Here is a 19,210-nt window from a genome sequence, read left to right as displayed (position 1 = left end):
GTACACAACATGGACGTGGCTCAGCGTGCTGCTCACGTGATGTTCAGCGCCGTTTCTAAGGTGGAAATTGTGCCCGCCGCCCTCCCCGGCACGGCGCTGGCTGGGTTTGGAGTGGGCCAGGGCTGGAGCACAGCTGCTGTCTGGGTGGGAGGAGGCGCCCGCGCCACTGGAGGAGCCCGAGTAGGATGCCGGCCAGGCCCTGGGACCGCAGCAGTTGGCCGTGACTCCGCTAGTGTAGCCTCCGGTGAGTAGCGGGGCCTGTCGCTGTCCGAGGTGGACGGCGCTGAGCACGGCTGGCCGCTGCCACGCCTGCCCGGGTCATTGCATCCAAGGTGTACAGGGTCAGTGTGCTTGGCGCGGTCTGCAACGCTTGCAGCAGCGGGTGGCGTGTAGACCACACAGTACCTGGCCCTCCAGCTGCGGGTGATGGGCAAGCATAGGCTTGGCGCCTCAGTTGAGTGGCTAACGGTCTAGCCTCTCCCGTACAGTGTGTATGAGAAACAAATAAAAGAAGCGGTCGGTGCTCGTTGGTTATCAATTGTACTGCGTTTGTTGTTGTTGATGAAAGCGGCTAACCTAGCAAGTCTGCAACCAGGGTTTATTCACGCCGAGCATCACCTGTTGGGGAATGGCACGGCGGCAAACTTGGTGTAGTCTGTGTCTGTTCGGTTGGTCTTTACTGGAGCTCTAGTGACTTGGTCAGCAGCTGTATATCACTCACTGCCCGATCCCATGCCTTCACTACCTCCCTTCTCTACACTGGAGCTCATGCTAGTTCTTCATCCCAAATTAGCATCTCTGATACACTGCTGATCGCTCTAAGCTTTACCTCCAGTGTGAATACCCCTTTACCAGCAGCTGATTCACAATGTCTATGCGGATAATGCACTTGTAAATTAAATGTCCGTTAGTTTTAAACCTTAAATCCTGACTTCTAGCTTTAAATCGTGTCGTAGTCGTTGGTAACTTTTTCCCCCCAACTCCACGAAACGAACAAAGACATGCCATGCACTGTTCGTTTCATTAACCTCGATAAAGGTAGTGGAAACACATTGTTTCCCAAACCCAGTAAAACTGAACACACGTCGACAAACCCCACAGCCCTGGCATATATACTGTGTGCTTTTATTGGGCCATAACTATAACATGTTGGCTCGACATTTAACAGTAACTACACTTACTATAATGATGCCGGTATTTCTATTGGAAAACCAACACTTTCTCGCAGAGCCGTTGTGTTTTAATAGAAAGGCTGCTATACATTTGTTAAGACAGTACCAGCACATCTCAACAAGGCTGTAATACTATGTGATTTTACCACACCTCCCAGTAGGCTGCTTGAAGTTAAATGCGTACGCAACCAGTACTTCTAAAAAAAAAGAAAAAGACTGCTGAATTTTTAACAGGCCAGTACTAGCCCTTCACAGCAGCGCTGTAATTTTAAATTGTAGCAAAACTGTACTTCCAAGTAGAGCAATTTATCAAAAAAATTAAAATGGAGCATTTTTTTCGCCCTTCATGCTGCAGACCAGCCTCTATGCACGGGACTGGAATTCGAAACTGTGACACTGCGTAGTCTTGCTTAAACTCATTGCTCCTTAGCTATCCTCCCGGCCCTGACTTGACACTAAAAGAGCTTCTCATCGGATCTATAGTTTGTCACAACTGGTAATTGTCAGCAGGGCTAACATGCTTTCAAGAGGATTGTACCAACGTTTCCCAACACCACTGACCTCTTTAATGAAATGGTACTAGCCGGGCTCCAGATAAGCAACATTTCTCTAAAGTCATACACATCGACCGACAAAGAAATGTGAATAAGAGTCAGATACCTGTTCTTATAAATCAGTAGGCCTGTTGGGAGTTGTGGTATCACCAGCATGCCACAAGGAGATTCTCTGCTAATGGGAACATGGGTGATGAGATGCACACGTCTCTAGAAAGTGATTTAAAAGAAAAATACCTATGTAGATATATTTTACCTTTACTAAAAAAGGCTTAGTCAAAATCAGGACTCGTGTTTTAGTCCCATAAACATCCTTTACATTACAAAACTGATTTGTAAATCATTTCCTCCAATCTAATGTGAAGCCCTGGGAACCACCACTTCTCATCAAGACTGCCATGCGTCCGATGGAACTAGCAGTTTTCTGTAGGGCATCTATAATTAAAAGGGGACAGCAGCCACGTTTCTCAGCAGGGTTGATAGTCTAAAGAGCTAGTATGCAATGAACAGTACTGCCACGTGTTGCCCTCAACAAGGTCCACTCTTATCAGCAGTGATTATTCCATCTTTCACTCTGTCCGTCCTGCCCATCTTGTTCTGTGTCCGCATTTCTCATTTGCTTGGTCAATCTACTCCCACCTCTTGTGCTTGGTTGTCCCTCACCCCATCCCAGATATTCTCATTGCTTTCCGCTACACTGTTTTCCCTTGGGCTCCGTCCCCTCCCTCCTCGCAATGGCTCTAGCTTGATCGTGTAACTTAAATTTTTCTATTGCATGTTACTTTTAAACATTAAATCCCGATATCTATCTTTAAAGTGTCTCCTAGTCATCTGTTTCTTTTTCCAAATCCACAAAGGAATGTCTTGTCTTGCCAGGATTCCACAATATAAACCCAATTAAGCAAACAAGACCTCAACAAACCCAATAGCCATGGCCCTTTTTTTTTACATTGAAAACAGTCTGTAGGTTCCATATTAAGATGCTTTCTCCCTTTGTTAAATTATCAGACGAGTATATACACAGACTGAAATCATTGACTAAGAATGCATCTTCAAAATGCAGTCGGGTGAAAAGTGTGACAATGGCGCCTTAGAAGAATTTCTCTGCAGTACTTATACAATATTTGTGGTCATTAACTTTACACCCCCCCAGCACTGCTTTCACTTGGTCCTCACCCCCACATATGTGTCCGTTTGCTTTGTGTTTGGTTCTCTTGTTCGCTATGCGTGCCTCTTCTGACACCAAAAGCATGCTACATCCTGAGTGCTACATCCTGAGCTGTTAGCAGCAAGGCGGTGATCTCTAAGTGGCCCTGCTCAAACCGCTCATTAATTGCTGGCAACATGCTAACTAGGGGTTGATAGCATGCTCTTTAAGTCCTATCCTCCATATTGATATACATCTGAACCACCCACCATCTCCTAGATGCACATTTGGGTTTGTGGAGTGGTTGGGTAAACGCTTGTTGCGATGGCCCATGGGATTCCCCAAAGGTTTGGGTCACGTGAAGTGGTAGAGTACCCTACATTAACTATGACGGGAGCTGTTGGTGGTTACATTCAAGTCGGTAGGGAGAGGCTCACAAAAAGATTACACAGAAGCGAATCTCGGCTTGTTTGGGGAAGGCAGTGTGTTGCATCATCAAAATTGATCTGGGAAATGTACTTGAAAAATTGTAGCAGGAAATCCAAGCCACCTTGGGGGCTTCATTACTTATGGCCTAACATGGTAGTTGAATTCATGGTAGTTGAATTCGCTACATTGCACAGGGATCTGGATGTGCTCATAGAGGGTGGATTATTCTGAGAAGCCAGTTGATAGCGTAACGTAGGAATTCAAATAGAGGAACCAGAGCGACTGGAATCACACAAATGTTAGCAAAGAAAGTTGGCGCTTAAATGTGAGGACTTTGAAAATGGATCCCAACAGGAAAACGTGAGCGATGCCTTCCTTCAGAAGGCAGAAGAGGGGGGGGATCCACATCAGCAACTTCATCCTGAGCTCCAGAGTCATTGAGGTGATGCTGTGCAGGGCGCATGCATTGTTAGGACAAAGCCCTTGAAAATGGGTTCATGTCTATACTGAAAACGTTGCACTTTTAAAACTCTATTTTATGTATTTTTGGCTGCTAAAAGGTGAATGGTAGCCTGGGGGGAGGCAGGCAGGCAATATGGGTAGTGGGAGAGGAGGAAGGGTGCAGGAGGATCTCCCTCTGCTTTCAGTGGTTAGAACAATACTTACAAAATCGACCAGTTGGAGTTCAATAAAAATACACAAACGATTACCAAGCCTAGGGACATCCTTGCAACATAGCTGGGAACATTTGCTCTCATTTTATCCCTTTTCCAAGAACTTTCGGCTGCAGCACTTTGTTGTATCTTGTATAATGGCGCGTGTGGAATGTTCTGTGTTCATGGTTCAACATTCCATACAGGCCAGTTCGTTTGCCTTTTCGGTGCCTGGTGGCGGCTTACCTGCTCTGGGACCAGAATAAAGTTGTAAACTACCTTACCTTGCCTCAGTTTACTTCACTGGCGATGGTGGAAGTCTGGACCCTCTTTTCCACGCGTGCAAAGCTGTTGATGGTCTTTGAGTCGGGGGAGCAGGAACCGCGGGGTGCGCCGGGCCTGGCGTGGCCCTTCAACGTTGGCGGCGCTGCAGTCCATGTCGACCAGAGCTATTGGCCTGGGTTGCTGAGGCGGACTGCGGCCTCCCGCCCGGTTTCGGCGGTGGAAGCTGCTCCCAGGCAGGGATGGCCGTGCATGGGGCTGCTGCTGCAGTGCCCATTGCAGCAGGCACAGGACATACGGAGGTGCCGCTGGTTGAGGCTGAGTTCCCTAGAGTATTTTCTGACAAATTGGGGAGGCTCAACGGATTTTCCCACCGCATCATTTTAAAAAGGGGTGCAGTGCCCAAGGTACATAAGGTGAGGGGTGTCCCAGTTTTAGCAAGGAACGGGTTAAAAGGGGAGTTGGACAAACTAATGGTGGCAGGGGTCATTGAGCCTATTGAATCGTTCGAATGGTTATTCCCGGTGGTATTGGTTAAGAAAGGGGATGGAAATCTCAGGATGTGCGTGGACCTTCGGGAGCTGAATTTGAGATTTTGGCATCCTTTGCCAAACCTTAATGAATTATTGCTTACCCTGGTTAGGGCAAAATGTTTTTCTACATTTGACCTGTCCGCTGCATATCACCAAATTGATTTGCACGTAGATTCCAGACCTCTCACCTCTTTTGTGACTCGGGAGGAGCATGACATCAGGGTACACAAGGTTATCAAAGTGCTGAAGGAAAAAGGTTTGACTGTGAAATTGGCGAAATGTCAGGTGGGTTTGGATAAGGTGACGTATTTGGGAGACACCCTTAGTGCCGAAGGAATCAGTCCTAAGGCAGAGTTAGTACATGTGATGAAGGATACTCCGGCACCTACCAACAAAGATCAATTGAAGGCATTTTTGGGTCTAGCAGAATACTATGTTAAGTTTATACCCAACTATTCTGAGAAAACCATCTCCATGAGAGCCTTATTAAAAAAATGTGTCAGGTTCGAGTGGTCTGATAAGTGTTGTGACGAGTGATGTGAATAATGCCCCATGTTTGAGGTCTTTCGACCCCAAGTGCAAAACCATGCTCACTGTGGACGCCAGTGAGGTAGGGTTAGGTGCAGTTTTGGAGCAATGGATTGATGGGGAATCTATACCAGTGGCTTTTGCATCTAGGACTTTGAGAGCGGCTGAAAGGGATGTTGAACTGTGTTGGGTCAGAGAGGGTCTTAGCAAGTTTTGGGAGGTGGTTAAGGATAGACCAGAGGGTAAGGGTTACTCTCAGGTGTTGGATGAGTTGGTGGTTGGTCCCTGGGGTGTGTCTAGAGGCGTGACATTGGTTCCACCTGTTTGTTTGAGGGGTAGGATCATGGCGTTGGCCCATGAGGGGCATTTAGGACGATCTTTGACCAAGAGGAGGTTGTGGGCGGAGGTATTGGTGGCCTTCCATGGATCATGACGTTGAGTTGGTAGTGAAGGATTGTCATGCGTGCGACAAGAGCGACAAGAGTAAGGTGGTTCGCCCTCAGCCTGACCATGCGGTTGACATTCCCAGGGAAGTGTGGTCAAAGATAGCTCTGGACATCATGGGTCCCTTTGAATGTTTGCAGCCGAAGTGCAGTTTTTTGTTGGTGCTAGTGGATTACACATCCAGATGGGTGGAGGTGGTGGCATTTGGCAGGGTGACAACGGAGTGTGTTATAGCTTTCCTAAAAAAAAAAAGTATTGGTCACCGACAATGGTGTCCAATTTACCTCCAGACTTGAGGGAATTTTTGGGGCAGTGTGGAGTAGAGCACCATCGCACTGCTCTGTACAAGTTATTGTTATTGTTATTTTGCATTTATATAGCGCCTTATATACCATTGGTATGGTCTGAAGGCGCTGGTAGGTTGAACGCCCTTGGGAACCGAGGTTCGAGTCAGTAGAGGGGGTGAAGAGAGTTAAAAGGTGCGTGTGCGCACAAGGTATGTGTGCAGCTGGTGCGGGGTTAATGTGGTAGCTGCTTCTTAGCGGTAGGTGTGGTGGTTGAGAGGTCAGGAGAATGTGTTCGCTCTGGCAGAATTTATCCAGCTCGAGAGTGGCTGCGTTAGGCCTGAGGAGAAACGCCTGGCTGGGGGTGTTAAACCAGCGGTGGTTACTTAGAGTGATGGGGAGTGAGTGGGAGATGTTGATATGAGAACAGTTATACCGAATGGTGTCATAGTATCCCTGTGTTCTATTTGAGTGGTGGTGTAAAGAGGAGAGTAGGCGTGGGGTGTGGTATGATATATGTTCACTCAAATGTTCCCGCGCGTTCATAGTTCGTCTTGCGTGCTCTAGTCTATCCTTCATTTTCAGTGTGCTTCGTGCATGCTCTCATGTATTCCATATGCATGCACTCCCGTCCTCCCCGCGCATGCACTCCAGTCTGCCTATGCGTTCATCCGGTCTGCACGCTCATCCGGTCTGCTCTACACAGGCGTCGGCACCACGCGGGCATCTGCTCTACACAGGCATCCGCTCTACAAGGCATCCGCACCACATAGCTATCCGCTCCACACCGGCATCCGCACCACATGTTCTCTTATCGGCACAACATACTACTCCTCTGCTTGATATATTACTCGACCGCTCTACGTATTTGTTGGTTTCATACATTCGCCCGCTCCCCTCATTCATCTGTTCTATGAATTCATCCGCTCTACGTACTGATCCGCTCCATGTATTCGTCCGCTCCACTTACTCATCCGTTCTTCCCATTCGTCGTTCCACCCATTTGTCCGTTTCACCCATTCGTCTGTTCCACCCACAGACACATACACATCTGTTCTGCAAATTTATCCGTTCTACGTATTGACCCGCTCCAGACACTTGTCGGCACCATATACACTCATTCCAGATATTTATCGGCACCATAGACTCATCCATTCCATACACTCATTTGCTCCACCTACTCATCAGTTCCACACATTTGTTCGCTCTACATACTCGTCCGTTCTATGTACACCGCTCTCCTCATCGTGCTCGTCCGATCCATTCGTTCAACCGTTCTACCTATTCGTTGGCTCTGATTTACGTGTTCGTCTGTTCCGCATATTTTTCTGCTCTGCGTACTCGTACGCTCTGCTCCCCACACTCAGCCATTCCCCACACTCAGCCATTCCCCACACTCAGCCATTCCCCACACTCAGCCATTCCCCACACTCAGCCATTCCCCACACTCAGCCATTCCCCACACTCAGCCATTCCCCACACTCAGCCATTCCCCACACTCAGCCATTCCCCACACTCAGCCATTCCCCACACTCAACCATTCCCCACATTCAACCATTCCCCACACTCAGCTATTCTCTCCTCCGCCCTCTCATCCTCCACATACTTCCGCCCTCTTCATTCATCAGCTCTCGACACTCATCCACTCTCGACACTCATCTGAATCCACGTGCTCATGCGCTCTACAATCATTTGCTCTCCAGGCCCATCCGCTCTCCAGGCCCATCCGCTCTCCAGGCCCATCCGCTCTCCAGGCCCATCCGCTCTCCAGGCCCATCCGCTCTCCAGGCCCATCCGCTCTCCAGACTCATCCGCTCCCCACACTCATATGTTCCATACACTTATACGCTCCCCACACTCAGTCTCTCCCCCCATTCGGTTGCTCCCCACTTTTCTCCGCTCTATATGTGCCTCTGTTCTCAGCGCACTTCCGCTCTGCACGATCTTGCGCTCTGCACGTTCTCCAGGCTCAATTGCCAACAGCATTTATCCTCGCATTCATCCATACTCATCCATACTCATTCGTTCTTTCCACTCATCCGGTCGTGCCCTCTTTGCTCATCCGCTCTCCTTGTTCATCCGCTCTCCATGCTCTCTTCTTTCCATTATTCAGTGATTCTTTTCTATTTAATCATTTCCCTGTTTAGATCTACTTTATTAGTTTTAGTTCTGTTTGTCAATGTAGGTTACAATCTGATTCGGTTAGCTTTTTTTTTTTTTTTTTTTTTTTTTTTTTGGTGGTTTGTTAGGTCGGTGTTATTGTGATGATGCTGGTTTGGGGCTGGTTGGTTTTAGGGAAAGAGCCAGGTTTTCAGTAGTTTGCGGAAGGCCGTTAAGTCCTGAGTTAGGCGGATGTGGGGTGGGAGCGAGTTCCACAGGGTTGGGGCCAGGGCTGAGAATGATGCTCCGCCTAACCTGACTGAGTTTGTTTTAGGAATTACTAGGAGGCCGGCTGAGCTTGATCTAAGGGTGCGGGTAGGGTGATAAGGTATTAGCTTTTTTTGAAGATAATGGGGTCCAGTTTTATGTAGAGCTCGATGGGTGAGGCATAGGGTTTTGAAAGCCACCCTACGGGCTACCAGAAGCCAGTGCAGTGTCTTAAGGGCTGGGGATACGTGGTCCCTTGGACCGAGCGCAAGAAGCACTTTGGCTGCTGCTTTTTGTGCTCTTTGTAGTTTATTCAGTTGGTAGGCATGAATTCCGAGGTACAGGGGGTTACCATAGTCCAGTCGTGATATGACGATTGATTGGACCGCGGAGACTCTGTTAGGGAATGAGAGATATGGAAAGATGCGCCTAAGGTTTTTGAGGTGGTAGTGGCAGGACTTTGAGACATTGTTGACTTGGCGCAAGAGTGTTAGGTCGGAGTCCAGGGTGCACCCAAGATTTTTTACTGTGTTAGAGGGGGTCGGTGAGTTGCCCATGGCGGGTGGCCAGGATAGTGGGTGCGGAAGAAAATCTGAGTTGCCGCAGACCATGATTTCTGTTTTGGAGGGGTTTAATAGGAGGTGGCTTTGGGTCATCCAGCGTTCGATGTTGAGGAGGCAAGAGGTCAGGTCAGGTCAGGTCAGGTTGGGAGTTGGGTTTCGCGTTCAGGAACTTTAGAATTAGTTGAGTGTCATCTGCGTAACTGTAACACAGGATGTTGTGAGCACGAATTATTGGTGGGAGGGTGATCAGGTAGAGATTGAACAAGAGAGCGGATAGACATGCTCCTTGTGGGACTCCTGTGTCAACTGGTCGGGCTTGTGATGTAAAGTTGGAGAGTGTCGTTATTTGGTGCCTGTCTTTGAGGAATGAGGCTATCCATTTAAGGGCGGTTCCACGGATTCCTAGGGAGTGGAGGCGGTCAAGGAGTATTGAGTGATTGATCGTGTCAAAGGCGGCTGATAGGTCGAGAAGGATTAGTGCGGCGCATCCTGCAGAGTCAGCAGTCATTTTTAGATCATCCCAGATCGAGGTTAGGGTGGTTTCAGTTCCTTGGCAAGATCTGAATCCTGATTGGGCGGGGTCTAGGAGATTGTTGGCTTCAACAAAGGCATTTAGTTGGGAGTAGACTGTTCGGTCAATGAGTTTGGCAAGGAATCTGGTGTTAGAGATGGGGCGGTAGTTTTTTGGCTCGAGAGGGTCGAGTGAGGGTTTTTTAATCAGGGGTTTGACATGCACCAATTTGAATGCATCTGGAAAGATACCGGAAGAAAGGGAGGCGTTTATGATAGATCTTGCGTGTTCTCCTGCGCAGGTGGAGGCAAAGATTTCTTTAAGGGTTGCGGCTGGGCAAAGGTCCAGTGGTGATCCAGATGGTTTGCGGTCGGATAGGAGTTTGAGAAATTGTTCTGGTGATATTGGACTGAAGGATTCGAAAGTTGGTTGCGTAGTGGTCGCAGTTGGTGTCAATGGCCTGGTGGAAAGAGTGAATGGTATGATTAAGAACGCAATTCAGTTGGCTCTGGCCAATGGGCTTGAATGGCAGGAGGTGGTTTCTTAGTATTTGTCGGCTTATCGTAGAACTCCCTCTGTGAGCACGGGTAGAACACCCTCCGAATTGCTGAGTGGAAGGAAACCGGGAACAACATTGAGGTCTCTGGCATTGGGTGGGGGTGGTCCGTGTGAGTTGGACCTTGATGGTGTCCAATGTAAAACTTTGGCACGCCAGGAGGCTGTAAGGTTTTCCCAAAAGGATAGGAAGGAGTTACAGGTCAAATTGGGTGATGTTTGCGTAAAAAAATCCCAGGTTTGTAAAGAAAGGTGGTAGCACATTTTTACCTGCTAAGAGAGTTGTCAAAAGTGGCAAAGGGTATGTGCAGTTGGAGGACGGCTCAAAATGCAGTAAGACGGGTGGCGGTTCTCGATGAGAGTAGAACAAGTATGAGTGTGTTGGGTGGCAATGATGATGTGGGTGACGAAGTGGGTGATGCATTGGACTTTGCACCTGAGATGAAGGAAGATCGCATGGTGGAGGAGAATGGTGGACAGACGAGAGAGTTTACTCCTGAACGTGTTACGGAGGGACAGACCTTGGATGGGGATGTGAGCGAGGTGGGTGTGCATATGAGCAAGGTAGGTAACATGTCTGGGGAAGATGGTGTAGGAGTGGGGCGTCCAGTTAGATGCTGTGGGCTTCCCGTCAAACTCGGAGATTATGTGCGTTAGTGGGTACCACCTTTGGTGGGTAACCATGTTGTGATGAGCAATCACGCGTATGTGTTATTAATTGCATTTATTCGTTATATTGTGGACTGCTTAAGCAGCTTTGACAGTTGTTCTCCTTTCTAATGTTTTTCTGCTCTAATGCTTGTTATTATTTAATGCTATTTTACCCTTTTTTTGGGGGATTGAAGGAGGAGAAGATATGTTGTATCTTGTACAATGGCGCGTGTGGAATGTTGTTCCATGTTCATGGATCAACATTCCACACTGGCCAGTTTGTTTGCCTTTTTCGGTGCCTGGTGGCGGCTTACTTGCTCTGGGTCCAGAATAAAGTTGTAAACTACCTTACCGTGCCTCAGTTTACTTCACACTTCTACAGTCTAGGTTAGAAGAAGGTAAACTCAAAGAAAAGCTACAGATGGCTTCAACTGTTCTTTCTTTCACACGCTAGTATCTCTCCAGTTATTAGAGGAGGCAGCTTTGGAATTGCAGATAAGTCATGCTCAGTGACCAGCCCAGTACACACGGATATAAAGTAAACCATAGCGCGTACTCCTGGGGTGGGGGGAGAGGGAGTGGCAGGTTGACATATTGGCAGAAATTCAACTGAAAAGGAATCTCGGTGACATAATCTCAGGTAACCGTTCTCAGGGCAGAGACTTCAGAGCACTTGCCTTGGTTCAACTCCTTTCTGCTCTTGTGTTCTGTTTGTGGTAATCACACAAAGCCCCGCTATACACTCTCTACTCCCTGGTTTCCTTTGTAAGTAAGAGTTTTGATATATCTTGGGAGTGGTTAATAACTCAAGCTTACTCGGGGAACCATGGTTATCAAAAGGTAAGTCTTCTTTATTGTTACAGTGTAAGTAGGAAGGGTGAGACAGGAGATCAGGTGATGCGCTTCTGCTTCCCTTGGCTCTCTCCCTGCTAGTCCCCAACTGTGCATCCTGGAACCCTCGCATTCGCCCCATTCCAGGCCTCGCACTCCAAGCTCCAGTCACACAGACACACAGCTCACATAGCAGATGCAATACAAACCACTAGAATACTAGCCACTAGAATAAAACTAGGCACTAGGCTACAACAACATCCCCCTCCTTATAAAACAAAAAGAAAACTATCCATGTGCATAAAGAAATCACCTTCGAGGACCTTAAACACCTTATGTCCTGGTCTGCCCCCCAGGACCTTGGGGCTGCCACCCCCAAGCACTACCTGCTCTGAGCAAAACCCCACTAACAAACGAAAACCATCTGTACAAAAACCTTCCTCCTTCTGTAAGGGCCTGCCACACCCAAACCCTGGACCTTCCACATCCGGGCACAACCTCACCCCAATCCAGGACACTCCCGTCTCTGTAAAGCAAGCAATCTCGACTACATCCAAACTCCTTGATGTTAATCAAAAAAACACATGGAGAACAACCTAAAACTTGACTATCACTAACCTCACAAGTAACCCACAAACGCCAACCCTCCTTGTCACTAACATCAACACCTCTCTCCACACACAGAACAGAAAAGACATTTTAATAGAACAGCCACTCGCAACACAAAGAACACGACACAACCACAAAAAGCGTGGCATGTAGAGCGTGCACACACTACTGTGCAAAACAACAAACTTACACAGGCACTAATAGGATGGAAAAATATAGCACTTACTGAAAGTTCCCGATAATAAAACTCGGCACAAACAAGATACACATTGAAATGCTTGCTGAATATTTCAGATGAAGAAATGTATAATAATGTATAACTCTTCAACTGATTTGCCAGTCTTCAACTGACTTGCCAGTATTCTAGTTCAACCATCACTACATGGTGTACCCAATGACACTCAAAAACCCCACTCAAATTATAAATCCACTAGAGCTACCGCTGGTAACTGTGTGTGCTCAACTAAAACCCAAAATCTAACTCAACTAGGCATTCTCAGGAACCAAGCTTCCTGTAATACCCCAAAACACTGCCTGGCACCACAGACTTCACATAGAGTTCAACCTGCCACACTTAAATGTACACTATACTACAACAACTCACAGGAGACAAACTTGCGGACACCCAAACCACACTCTAGCTCTTTTGCAAAGGCTACTCCTGCACTTCACGCGTATTCCTACGCTTACATAGTCTCCTATCTTAGTGCCTTACCCTTTAAAATGTTATTCTCTATGCTCCTAGGATTCCTCCTAAAAACACAACACCTCTATTGTGTTTAACTTCATTTCTAACCGGTTACTCTAGGGTCTCTAACAAGGCGTCACACCTGGCCAGCATGTGACTCTCACCCTCACACATGCTACCTCTCTCACGTTTCTTCTTAACACTATACCCCACGTGCATTCACTCACTGCAACCACAAACATCCATGCAAATTCATCACACTTTCATTTAAACCTCATACATGCACAACAAAACATGTCCACTGAAACCTATTTAAACATCATATACGAAAAGACATCCGTTCACCATACAGTGCACGTTTCGCCTGTCCCAACATTTAAGAAAACAATAAATAAATCGATTGCAGACCTTATTTTAAATGCTGTGATCCAAACACATCTGCCACTCTTGTGCCCACAACACATGCACACACAACTCCCGCACACCAATGGCATTACACTCCACAAAATCGTTAAAAAAAAACTCTGTAGACCTGCACTTCAGCAACAAACTCATGAAACTGCTTAAAAATGCAATACAATTCTCATATAAAATTCTTGCCCTGCAGCACGCAGTATTAATGTCCTCTTGAAAATGAAAAATGTCAGCAAAAAATAAAAAAAAACATTTCAATCCCTTGTTGCAACAACTTTTTACAGCTGCTGCTTCCCACAACGTTGCAGTTCCATATCCAATACATTATAAAATGTCAGTTGATACGCTTACTGTTCCAAGAGCTTCCATATCTGCGTTGTCTCCAAAACTTTTCTGCTGCTCATTAATCACTCGATTGTCTGCGGTTTACCAAAATACTTCTCCACTCCGGGTAACTGAAAGTCTTTTGTTCCGAACGACCGAAAACAAATGATTTCCTGATGTGTCATCACGCCGGCACACAACTTTAGGTCCTTTTCTCAATGCAGGCCTTCTTTGAACACCGAACAGGACGATGGCGCTGGGTAAAATGCTTGCGTTCCAGCCCAACAGCGCGGCTGGAACGCAGGTTGCATAGCTGGGCGCACGCCACCCAAGGCCCCTTCTGGACACTTTGAAAATGCCCAATCTCACCTCCGGACTCCGCATCAATTTGCTCCATGAGTACAAGATGCTGCTCTGCCGTAATGGGACCGGACTTCATGTCCCATAAGCCGGATTTTCAATTTTGCCTCAGTACTTCTCTCGCAGTGCCGGGGTGCTCGCTTCTGCAAATTTCTTTTCGCTGCTCACTTTACACACAACAGCTGTGTTCACACCTCCTGGCATGCCATGCACCTCTATAGCCCCTCACTATACACTTGATTTGGGTCAGTTTCTCAACTTTTTTTTAAATTATGGATGTTTTCCTATCTTAGGAAGGGGATATGAAATTGTGCAATAAGAACATACTATGCATTACTTATTGAATGTGGCATTGTTGCACAAATTGCAATGCAATTCTGTTTCCTTTGACATTTCTAAGTTCCTATAATCTGTACAGCAGCATTGACTGTCCACCCAAGATCTTCCATGTGCATATTTTCACTTTCCTATCTGTCACCCCGCTTCTGGTTCATCATAGTTTGGGGAGGAGAGGTGAACATTAAGAGGATTGCATTTTTCTGTTACTTTTATTTTTTTTCATTGATTTAGCTGATTGCTCAACTTTTCAATGTATACAAAATTTGTTTAAAAGTGCATATAATAGCCAAAAGAACATAAAGACTTTTAAGAGAATACATACATAGATACATAAGCAACGCATAAGAAGGCATATAACAAAATTAGAAAAAGAGAAGGAAAATAAGAAAAAGTAAAATTAGAAATTGTAAACTGTGAAAAAGGAAAAGCTTACAATAAAATCAACTGATCGTTTGTTCAAATTTTTCAACCTTATACATGGCATAGTTTCAACATTGCATTGCTTATTTCAAAGTTATGACTTTGGCCATAGGTTTCGCTTCTCAACAGGGCATTATCACCAGAGGTTGTTGTTACCAGTTACATAGCGCATACTTAGCACTTATTGATATTGCATCCCATGAGGTTAATATGCTAATTGGCCCTTCTAAATCTAAAGCATTGAGAAAACTAGTAGTGGCTATATATAAACTCATATTTTGTGTGGTTAGTATCTTTGACCATCTATGTTCCGGTAGTACATATGTCATATCAATCATGTGTTTTGGAAAGTACACTTCTCTCAGTTTACACAATGCACTACATTTCATTACAAGATGTTCGAGCGTTTCTTTGACACATAGGTTATTACAAAATCAGCAATAATTATCCTCTTGACGAAGTTGCTTGTGCTGTGCGAGTATGTCCCTCGTCGGCCAAAGGTTCAGGCGCAGACGTAGAATCGCTGTGCGTATTTTTGGGTTAGGTGCTTTACACAGATGTCTCTGTTGCTCCAATTTTTTTATCCTGATAAGCTTGCGAGTTGAAATGTTTGTAGGTAAGACAGGTTGTGCGCGTGGCTATCCAATCTTGCATAAAGATTTTTTTTTTTTTGGCAAGATCAGGATTGTTGATCAATTTTTCTAATGAAACTTCTGCTGTGGGCAAAATTACTATAACATTATTTATCCATTCTTGTATGAAACGATGGTTAGAATGGAACATGTAGTTTGCCACTATTGTCAGCAGATTGTTATTCTTGTCATACGTTAAACATTTTCGGAACAGAGCACATAATTTCCAATGATATCTAGCATGTAAGGATGTGAGACCCAGCTCATATCTTAACTAGGGGTCTGGGGTACATAAAGGGACTGTTAGTATTTGTCGCCAGAACTTAGCTTCTAGTTTTTCAAAGAAGGAGTTTTCGATGAAAGTTCCCGTTTCAAGGCCATACGAGAGTGTAGGCGTGTTTATTTTTTTTTTTTTTGTTTTTTGTTTATTTTTTTTTTTTTTGTCGCCAATATTGGTTGGCAGGAAAGATGGGAAAACTTGCCAAATTTGTACAAAATTAGCCTGGTTTGTGATATGGCTGGGGTCACCTTACTTACGATGATATTCTGCGTATGGGCAGTTGGAATATCATCAAAAGCCAGACCTAAATATGTATAATTGTGTACAATTTTCAAACTGACATCTTTAATTTTCCAGACCATTCTATTACCGCAGGTTGAATTTAGAAACATACTGAACAACTTGAGATTTGTTCACATTTATTGTAAGTTCGTTATGATCAAAATATTCTGTTAGTGCTGTCAGGAGCTTTTGCAGCCCACTTGGGGTTTTTGATACAAGTACGAGGTCATCGGCATACCAAAGGGCTTGTATAGCCACATTATTCCATTTTGGGGAGTCGGATTGTACCTCTTTGAAGGTCTTTTTGATGTTTTGAGTGAAAAAATTGAATAGGGCTGATGCAAGTATACAGCCTTGCTTTAGCCCTCGGGCAGTTCTAATGGAGGCGGACAATAGACCCATTATTGAGTCTGATTCGTACAGATGTATCAGAATGTAAAAGATAAATGATATCAGTTAGACTAGAGGGACATTTGGCTTCAATAAATCGAATGCGGCTTGGAGGTCGATTAATGCAAAATACATGTATATTTTAGAATAATGCGCTTGTTGTTTTTTTAAGGCATTCAAAGTGATCAAATTTATGGCTGGCCCCATACCAGGCACAAATCCCGTCTGATTCGGGTCTCGCTGTTGTGTTTCAAGAGTCCAACAATTAAAGTCACTCATCACTAGTCGGCAGAATATTTTGCCTGGTGTGTCCAGGAGCGCGATTGGACGATAGTTGGCTGGAGCTCCTCAATCACCTTTTTTGAAGATGGGGACTATGAGCGATGTAGACCCAGGTAAGGCTTTTGTGCATAGGATTTGATGAAATATATTGTTTAGAATTGTAGCCCAAGATCTTGGATGTTCTTTCATCATGTAGTTTGTTAGTCCATCCGGACCTGCAGCTCGTGATGATGATTTGCTTATTAGTTCGTCAATGGAGCATTCAAGGTTCCATGATGCCTTGGTTTGTATCGAATATTGATATTGGTCAAATTTTACATCTTGGTATAATTTTGTAAAATGATTTATCCATTCTATTTCTATTTAATTGTGTCCACTTGTCTGTGGCCTGCTGTATCATTAAGTAATTACCATATTTGCGTTGTATTTTTTGTATGAATTAATGGAATGAAGTTTTCACTGTCACCTTGGAACTTTTGTACGCACATATCCAGTTTTTATATTTACATTTGATGTTCCTTATGGCTCGTTTTTTTTTCTTCGTCCGGGGGCAATGTTCGAGTCGATCTTAGAGCTCTTCTGTGTTCGGTCTTCACTTGGTGCAGCTTACTGTCATATACATACTTGTGTTTTTTTTTTTTTGGATGACTAGCATGTATGTGATGTATTTATTTGAACATATGCAGAGTTTCTAAATAGGATTTGAATCCAGGAAGTGATTTTTGGGTTTGTAAAGCCCCTTCTAATAACTTTAGTTTATCTTGATTCCATCTAAAACGTATCCTGGTATTGTTAATTATTAAGTTCAGAGTCATACAATGTTGATGTTGAGATGGAGTATCTGTCCAAGGCCAAGTTAGGAGTAAGATATTGTGATCGCTCGACGATTGTTTCAGGATTTCAAATTTGGATGCTTTCATGAGTAGGTCTTCAGACAGAAATAGTCAATAGTACTTTCAGACACGCCTCTCTGCCACGTTGGTTGGGATGGTATATCTCCTGTAAGAGAGCCGTTTGCGATATGTAGATTCCAATCTTTCATGAAATTTTGACCCCTGATGGTTTCTTGAAAATTATTCTTCATGTTTGCTGTCATGTTGTGCAATTTGAAGTCGCCTGCGATTATCGTGGTCGTGATGTTTGGCGTTTTACTTGTCTATTATCAGAAATTGCAGCTGGATTTCTGTGTAAAATTAATTGGGGCAATGTCAACCTGGTTTCTTGAAATTTTAACTAATTGCATGAAGCTGTTTGGAGAAGCCCATGCCTGTAGTTTAAAGCCTGTGCTGAGTTTGAACGCAACTAATAGGCCGATGTCGGCCACCCCTTTATTGAGGCGACTGCTGGTATGTGTACTACAGCATGATCATCCCATATCGGGGCCCCCCCGTCATCCAGGTTTCTTGGAGGGCTACAATTTCAAAATCATTTATGCAATTTTGTTCTTCGCTTTGTAAATGCCTATGGCCTCTTGAATTCCAGGAGGCTAATGAAACATCTTGTTTGATTGTAGTCGGTAATGGTTATGCCTTCGGAGGTAATTTGCAAAAGGGGCATTGACACTCCGGTTGTGGTTGTTTATCCTGTTGGACTTGTCTTTGAGATGCTTTTTGGTCACGATTGCTATTATAGGTTCTTTCAGGATCTTGGGCTAATAAAAAGCCCATTTCAAACAGTGCCATCTTTGCTCGCCATAAGGTATTTAACACCAGGCCAGATTTAATCCATAACCGCACAATTGAGAGATTACTGTCGCACAAAAATTTCACCTGATCGATATCTGATCATGTGATGTCTTCCAGTTCGTGCAATTCATCAAAGACATTTAGAACACTCGATCTGCATAGATCATATTTTGCATACGGTGCATTTTCGACATTTAAATATTAATGTGTGGTAATCTCGGACGTTGGTCTTTTGTCTTTTTTTGATTGTCTCTCATGTGTCTCATTCATTATTTGTTCCTTGTTTTTTAAAGCTCACTGTTTTGTGATTTTGTGCTTCGTAGCTCGTGGTCGGAGGTTCTACTTCTCGTATATTTTTCTGTACTGCTTGTGCCTCATAATTCAAAGTTGGAAATTGTGCTGTTGTATATTTTGGTGATTTTTCCCGATTTGCTTCCTTCATGATGATAGCCATATTACAGTTGTTTAGGCGTTGAGATAAATATTCATCAACTGCTGCTTTAATTTGATCCGAGCGTTCAGTGATGTATGTTCGGTTTGCCGCTTTTTTTGGTGAGGCTCCCAGCTGTGATGGAGCACTTAGGTTTTCATTTATCGTGACATTCCTTAGCGGTGCAGTTGTGCCGGACTGGGTTTCCCCTGTTTCTTAGAGCACCACCAAGGCATTCAACGGTGAGTGGTCAAGCGGTGAGTGACTTCCAGTTTGTACCGCAAAGTTCACCGTTTGAATCTCGCAGTGCGCCTTTGTGACTTGACTTGTTGAAGTTGGCGTTTGAATCGGTGCCACAGTAAGTACACTTGTCAATTGCGTTTCACTTGACGGTGCATAAGTTTGACTTGTTGTGTCCACCAATTGTTTATTAGCAATCGCTTGAGTAATTTCAGGTGTAGGTTTTTGAGTGAGATCAATTGTTGGGAGTCGTGGTTTCGCCTTCACTATACGCCTTGATTTAGAGGCTATTAGACGTGGTTTCGAGATGAGATGTCTCGGGTGATTCATT

General features: G+C 45.0%; 1 protein-coding gene across 2 annotated transcripts in view; it reads left to right on the top strand.

Annotated features, from left to right (window-relative positions):
• Window positions 1-60: 60 nt before the first annotated feature.
• The window catches only part of AKT3 (AKT serine/threonine kinase 3), a 2,870,184-nt gene continuing 2,851,034 nt past the window's right edge, over window positions 61-19,210 (top strand). For both annotated transcript variants that reach the window (XM_069607962.1, XM_069607961.1), the window contains exon 1: window positions 61-244. The gene's annotated coding sequence lies outside the window, so the exon portion shown is untranslated. The remainder of the gene's footprint in view (window positions 245-19,210) is intronic.

This window comes from Ambystoma mexicanum, chromosome 4q, assembly GCF_040938575.1.
Source record: "Ambystoma mexicanum isolate Mex_15411 chromosome 4q, UKY_AmexF1_1, whole genome shotgun sequence".
Lineage (NCBI taxonomy): Eukaryota > Metazoa > Chordata > Amphibia > Caudata > Ambystomatidae > Ambystoma > Ambystoma mexicanum.
Note: the sequence above shows the minus strand (reverse complement) of the source record. Positions and strands in the feature narration are given on the sequence as shown.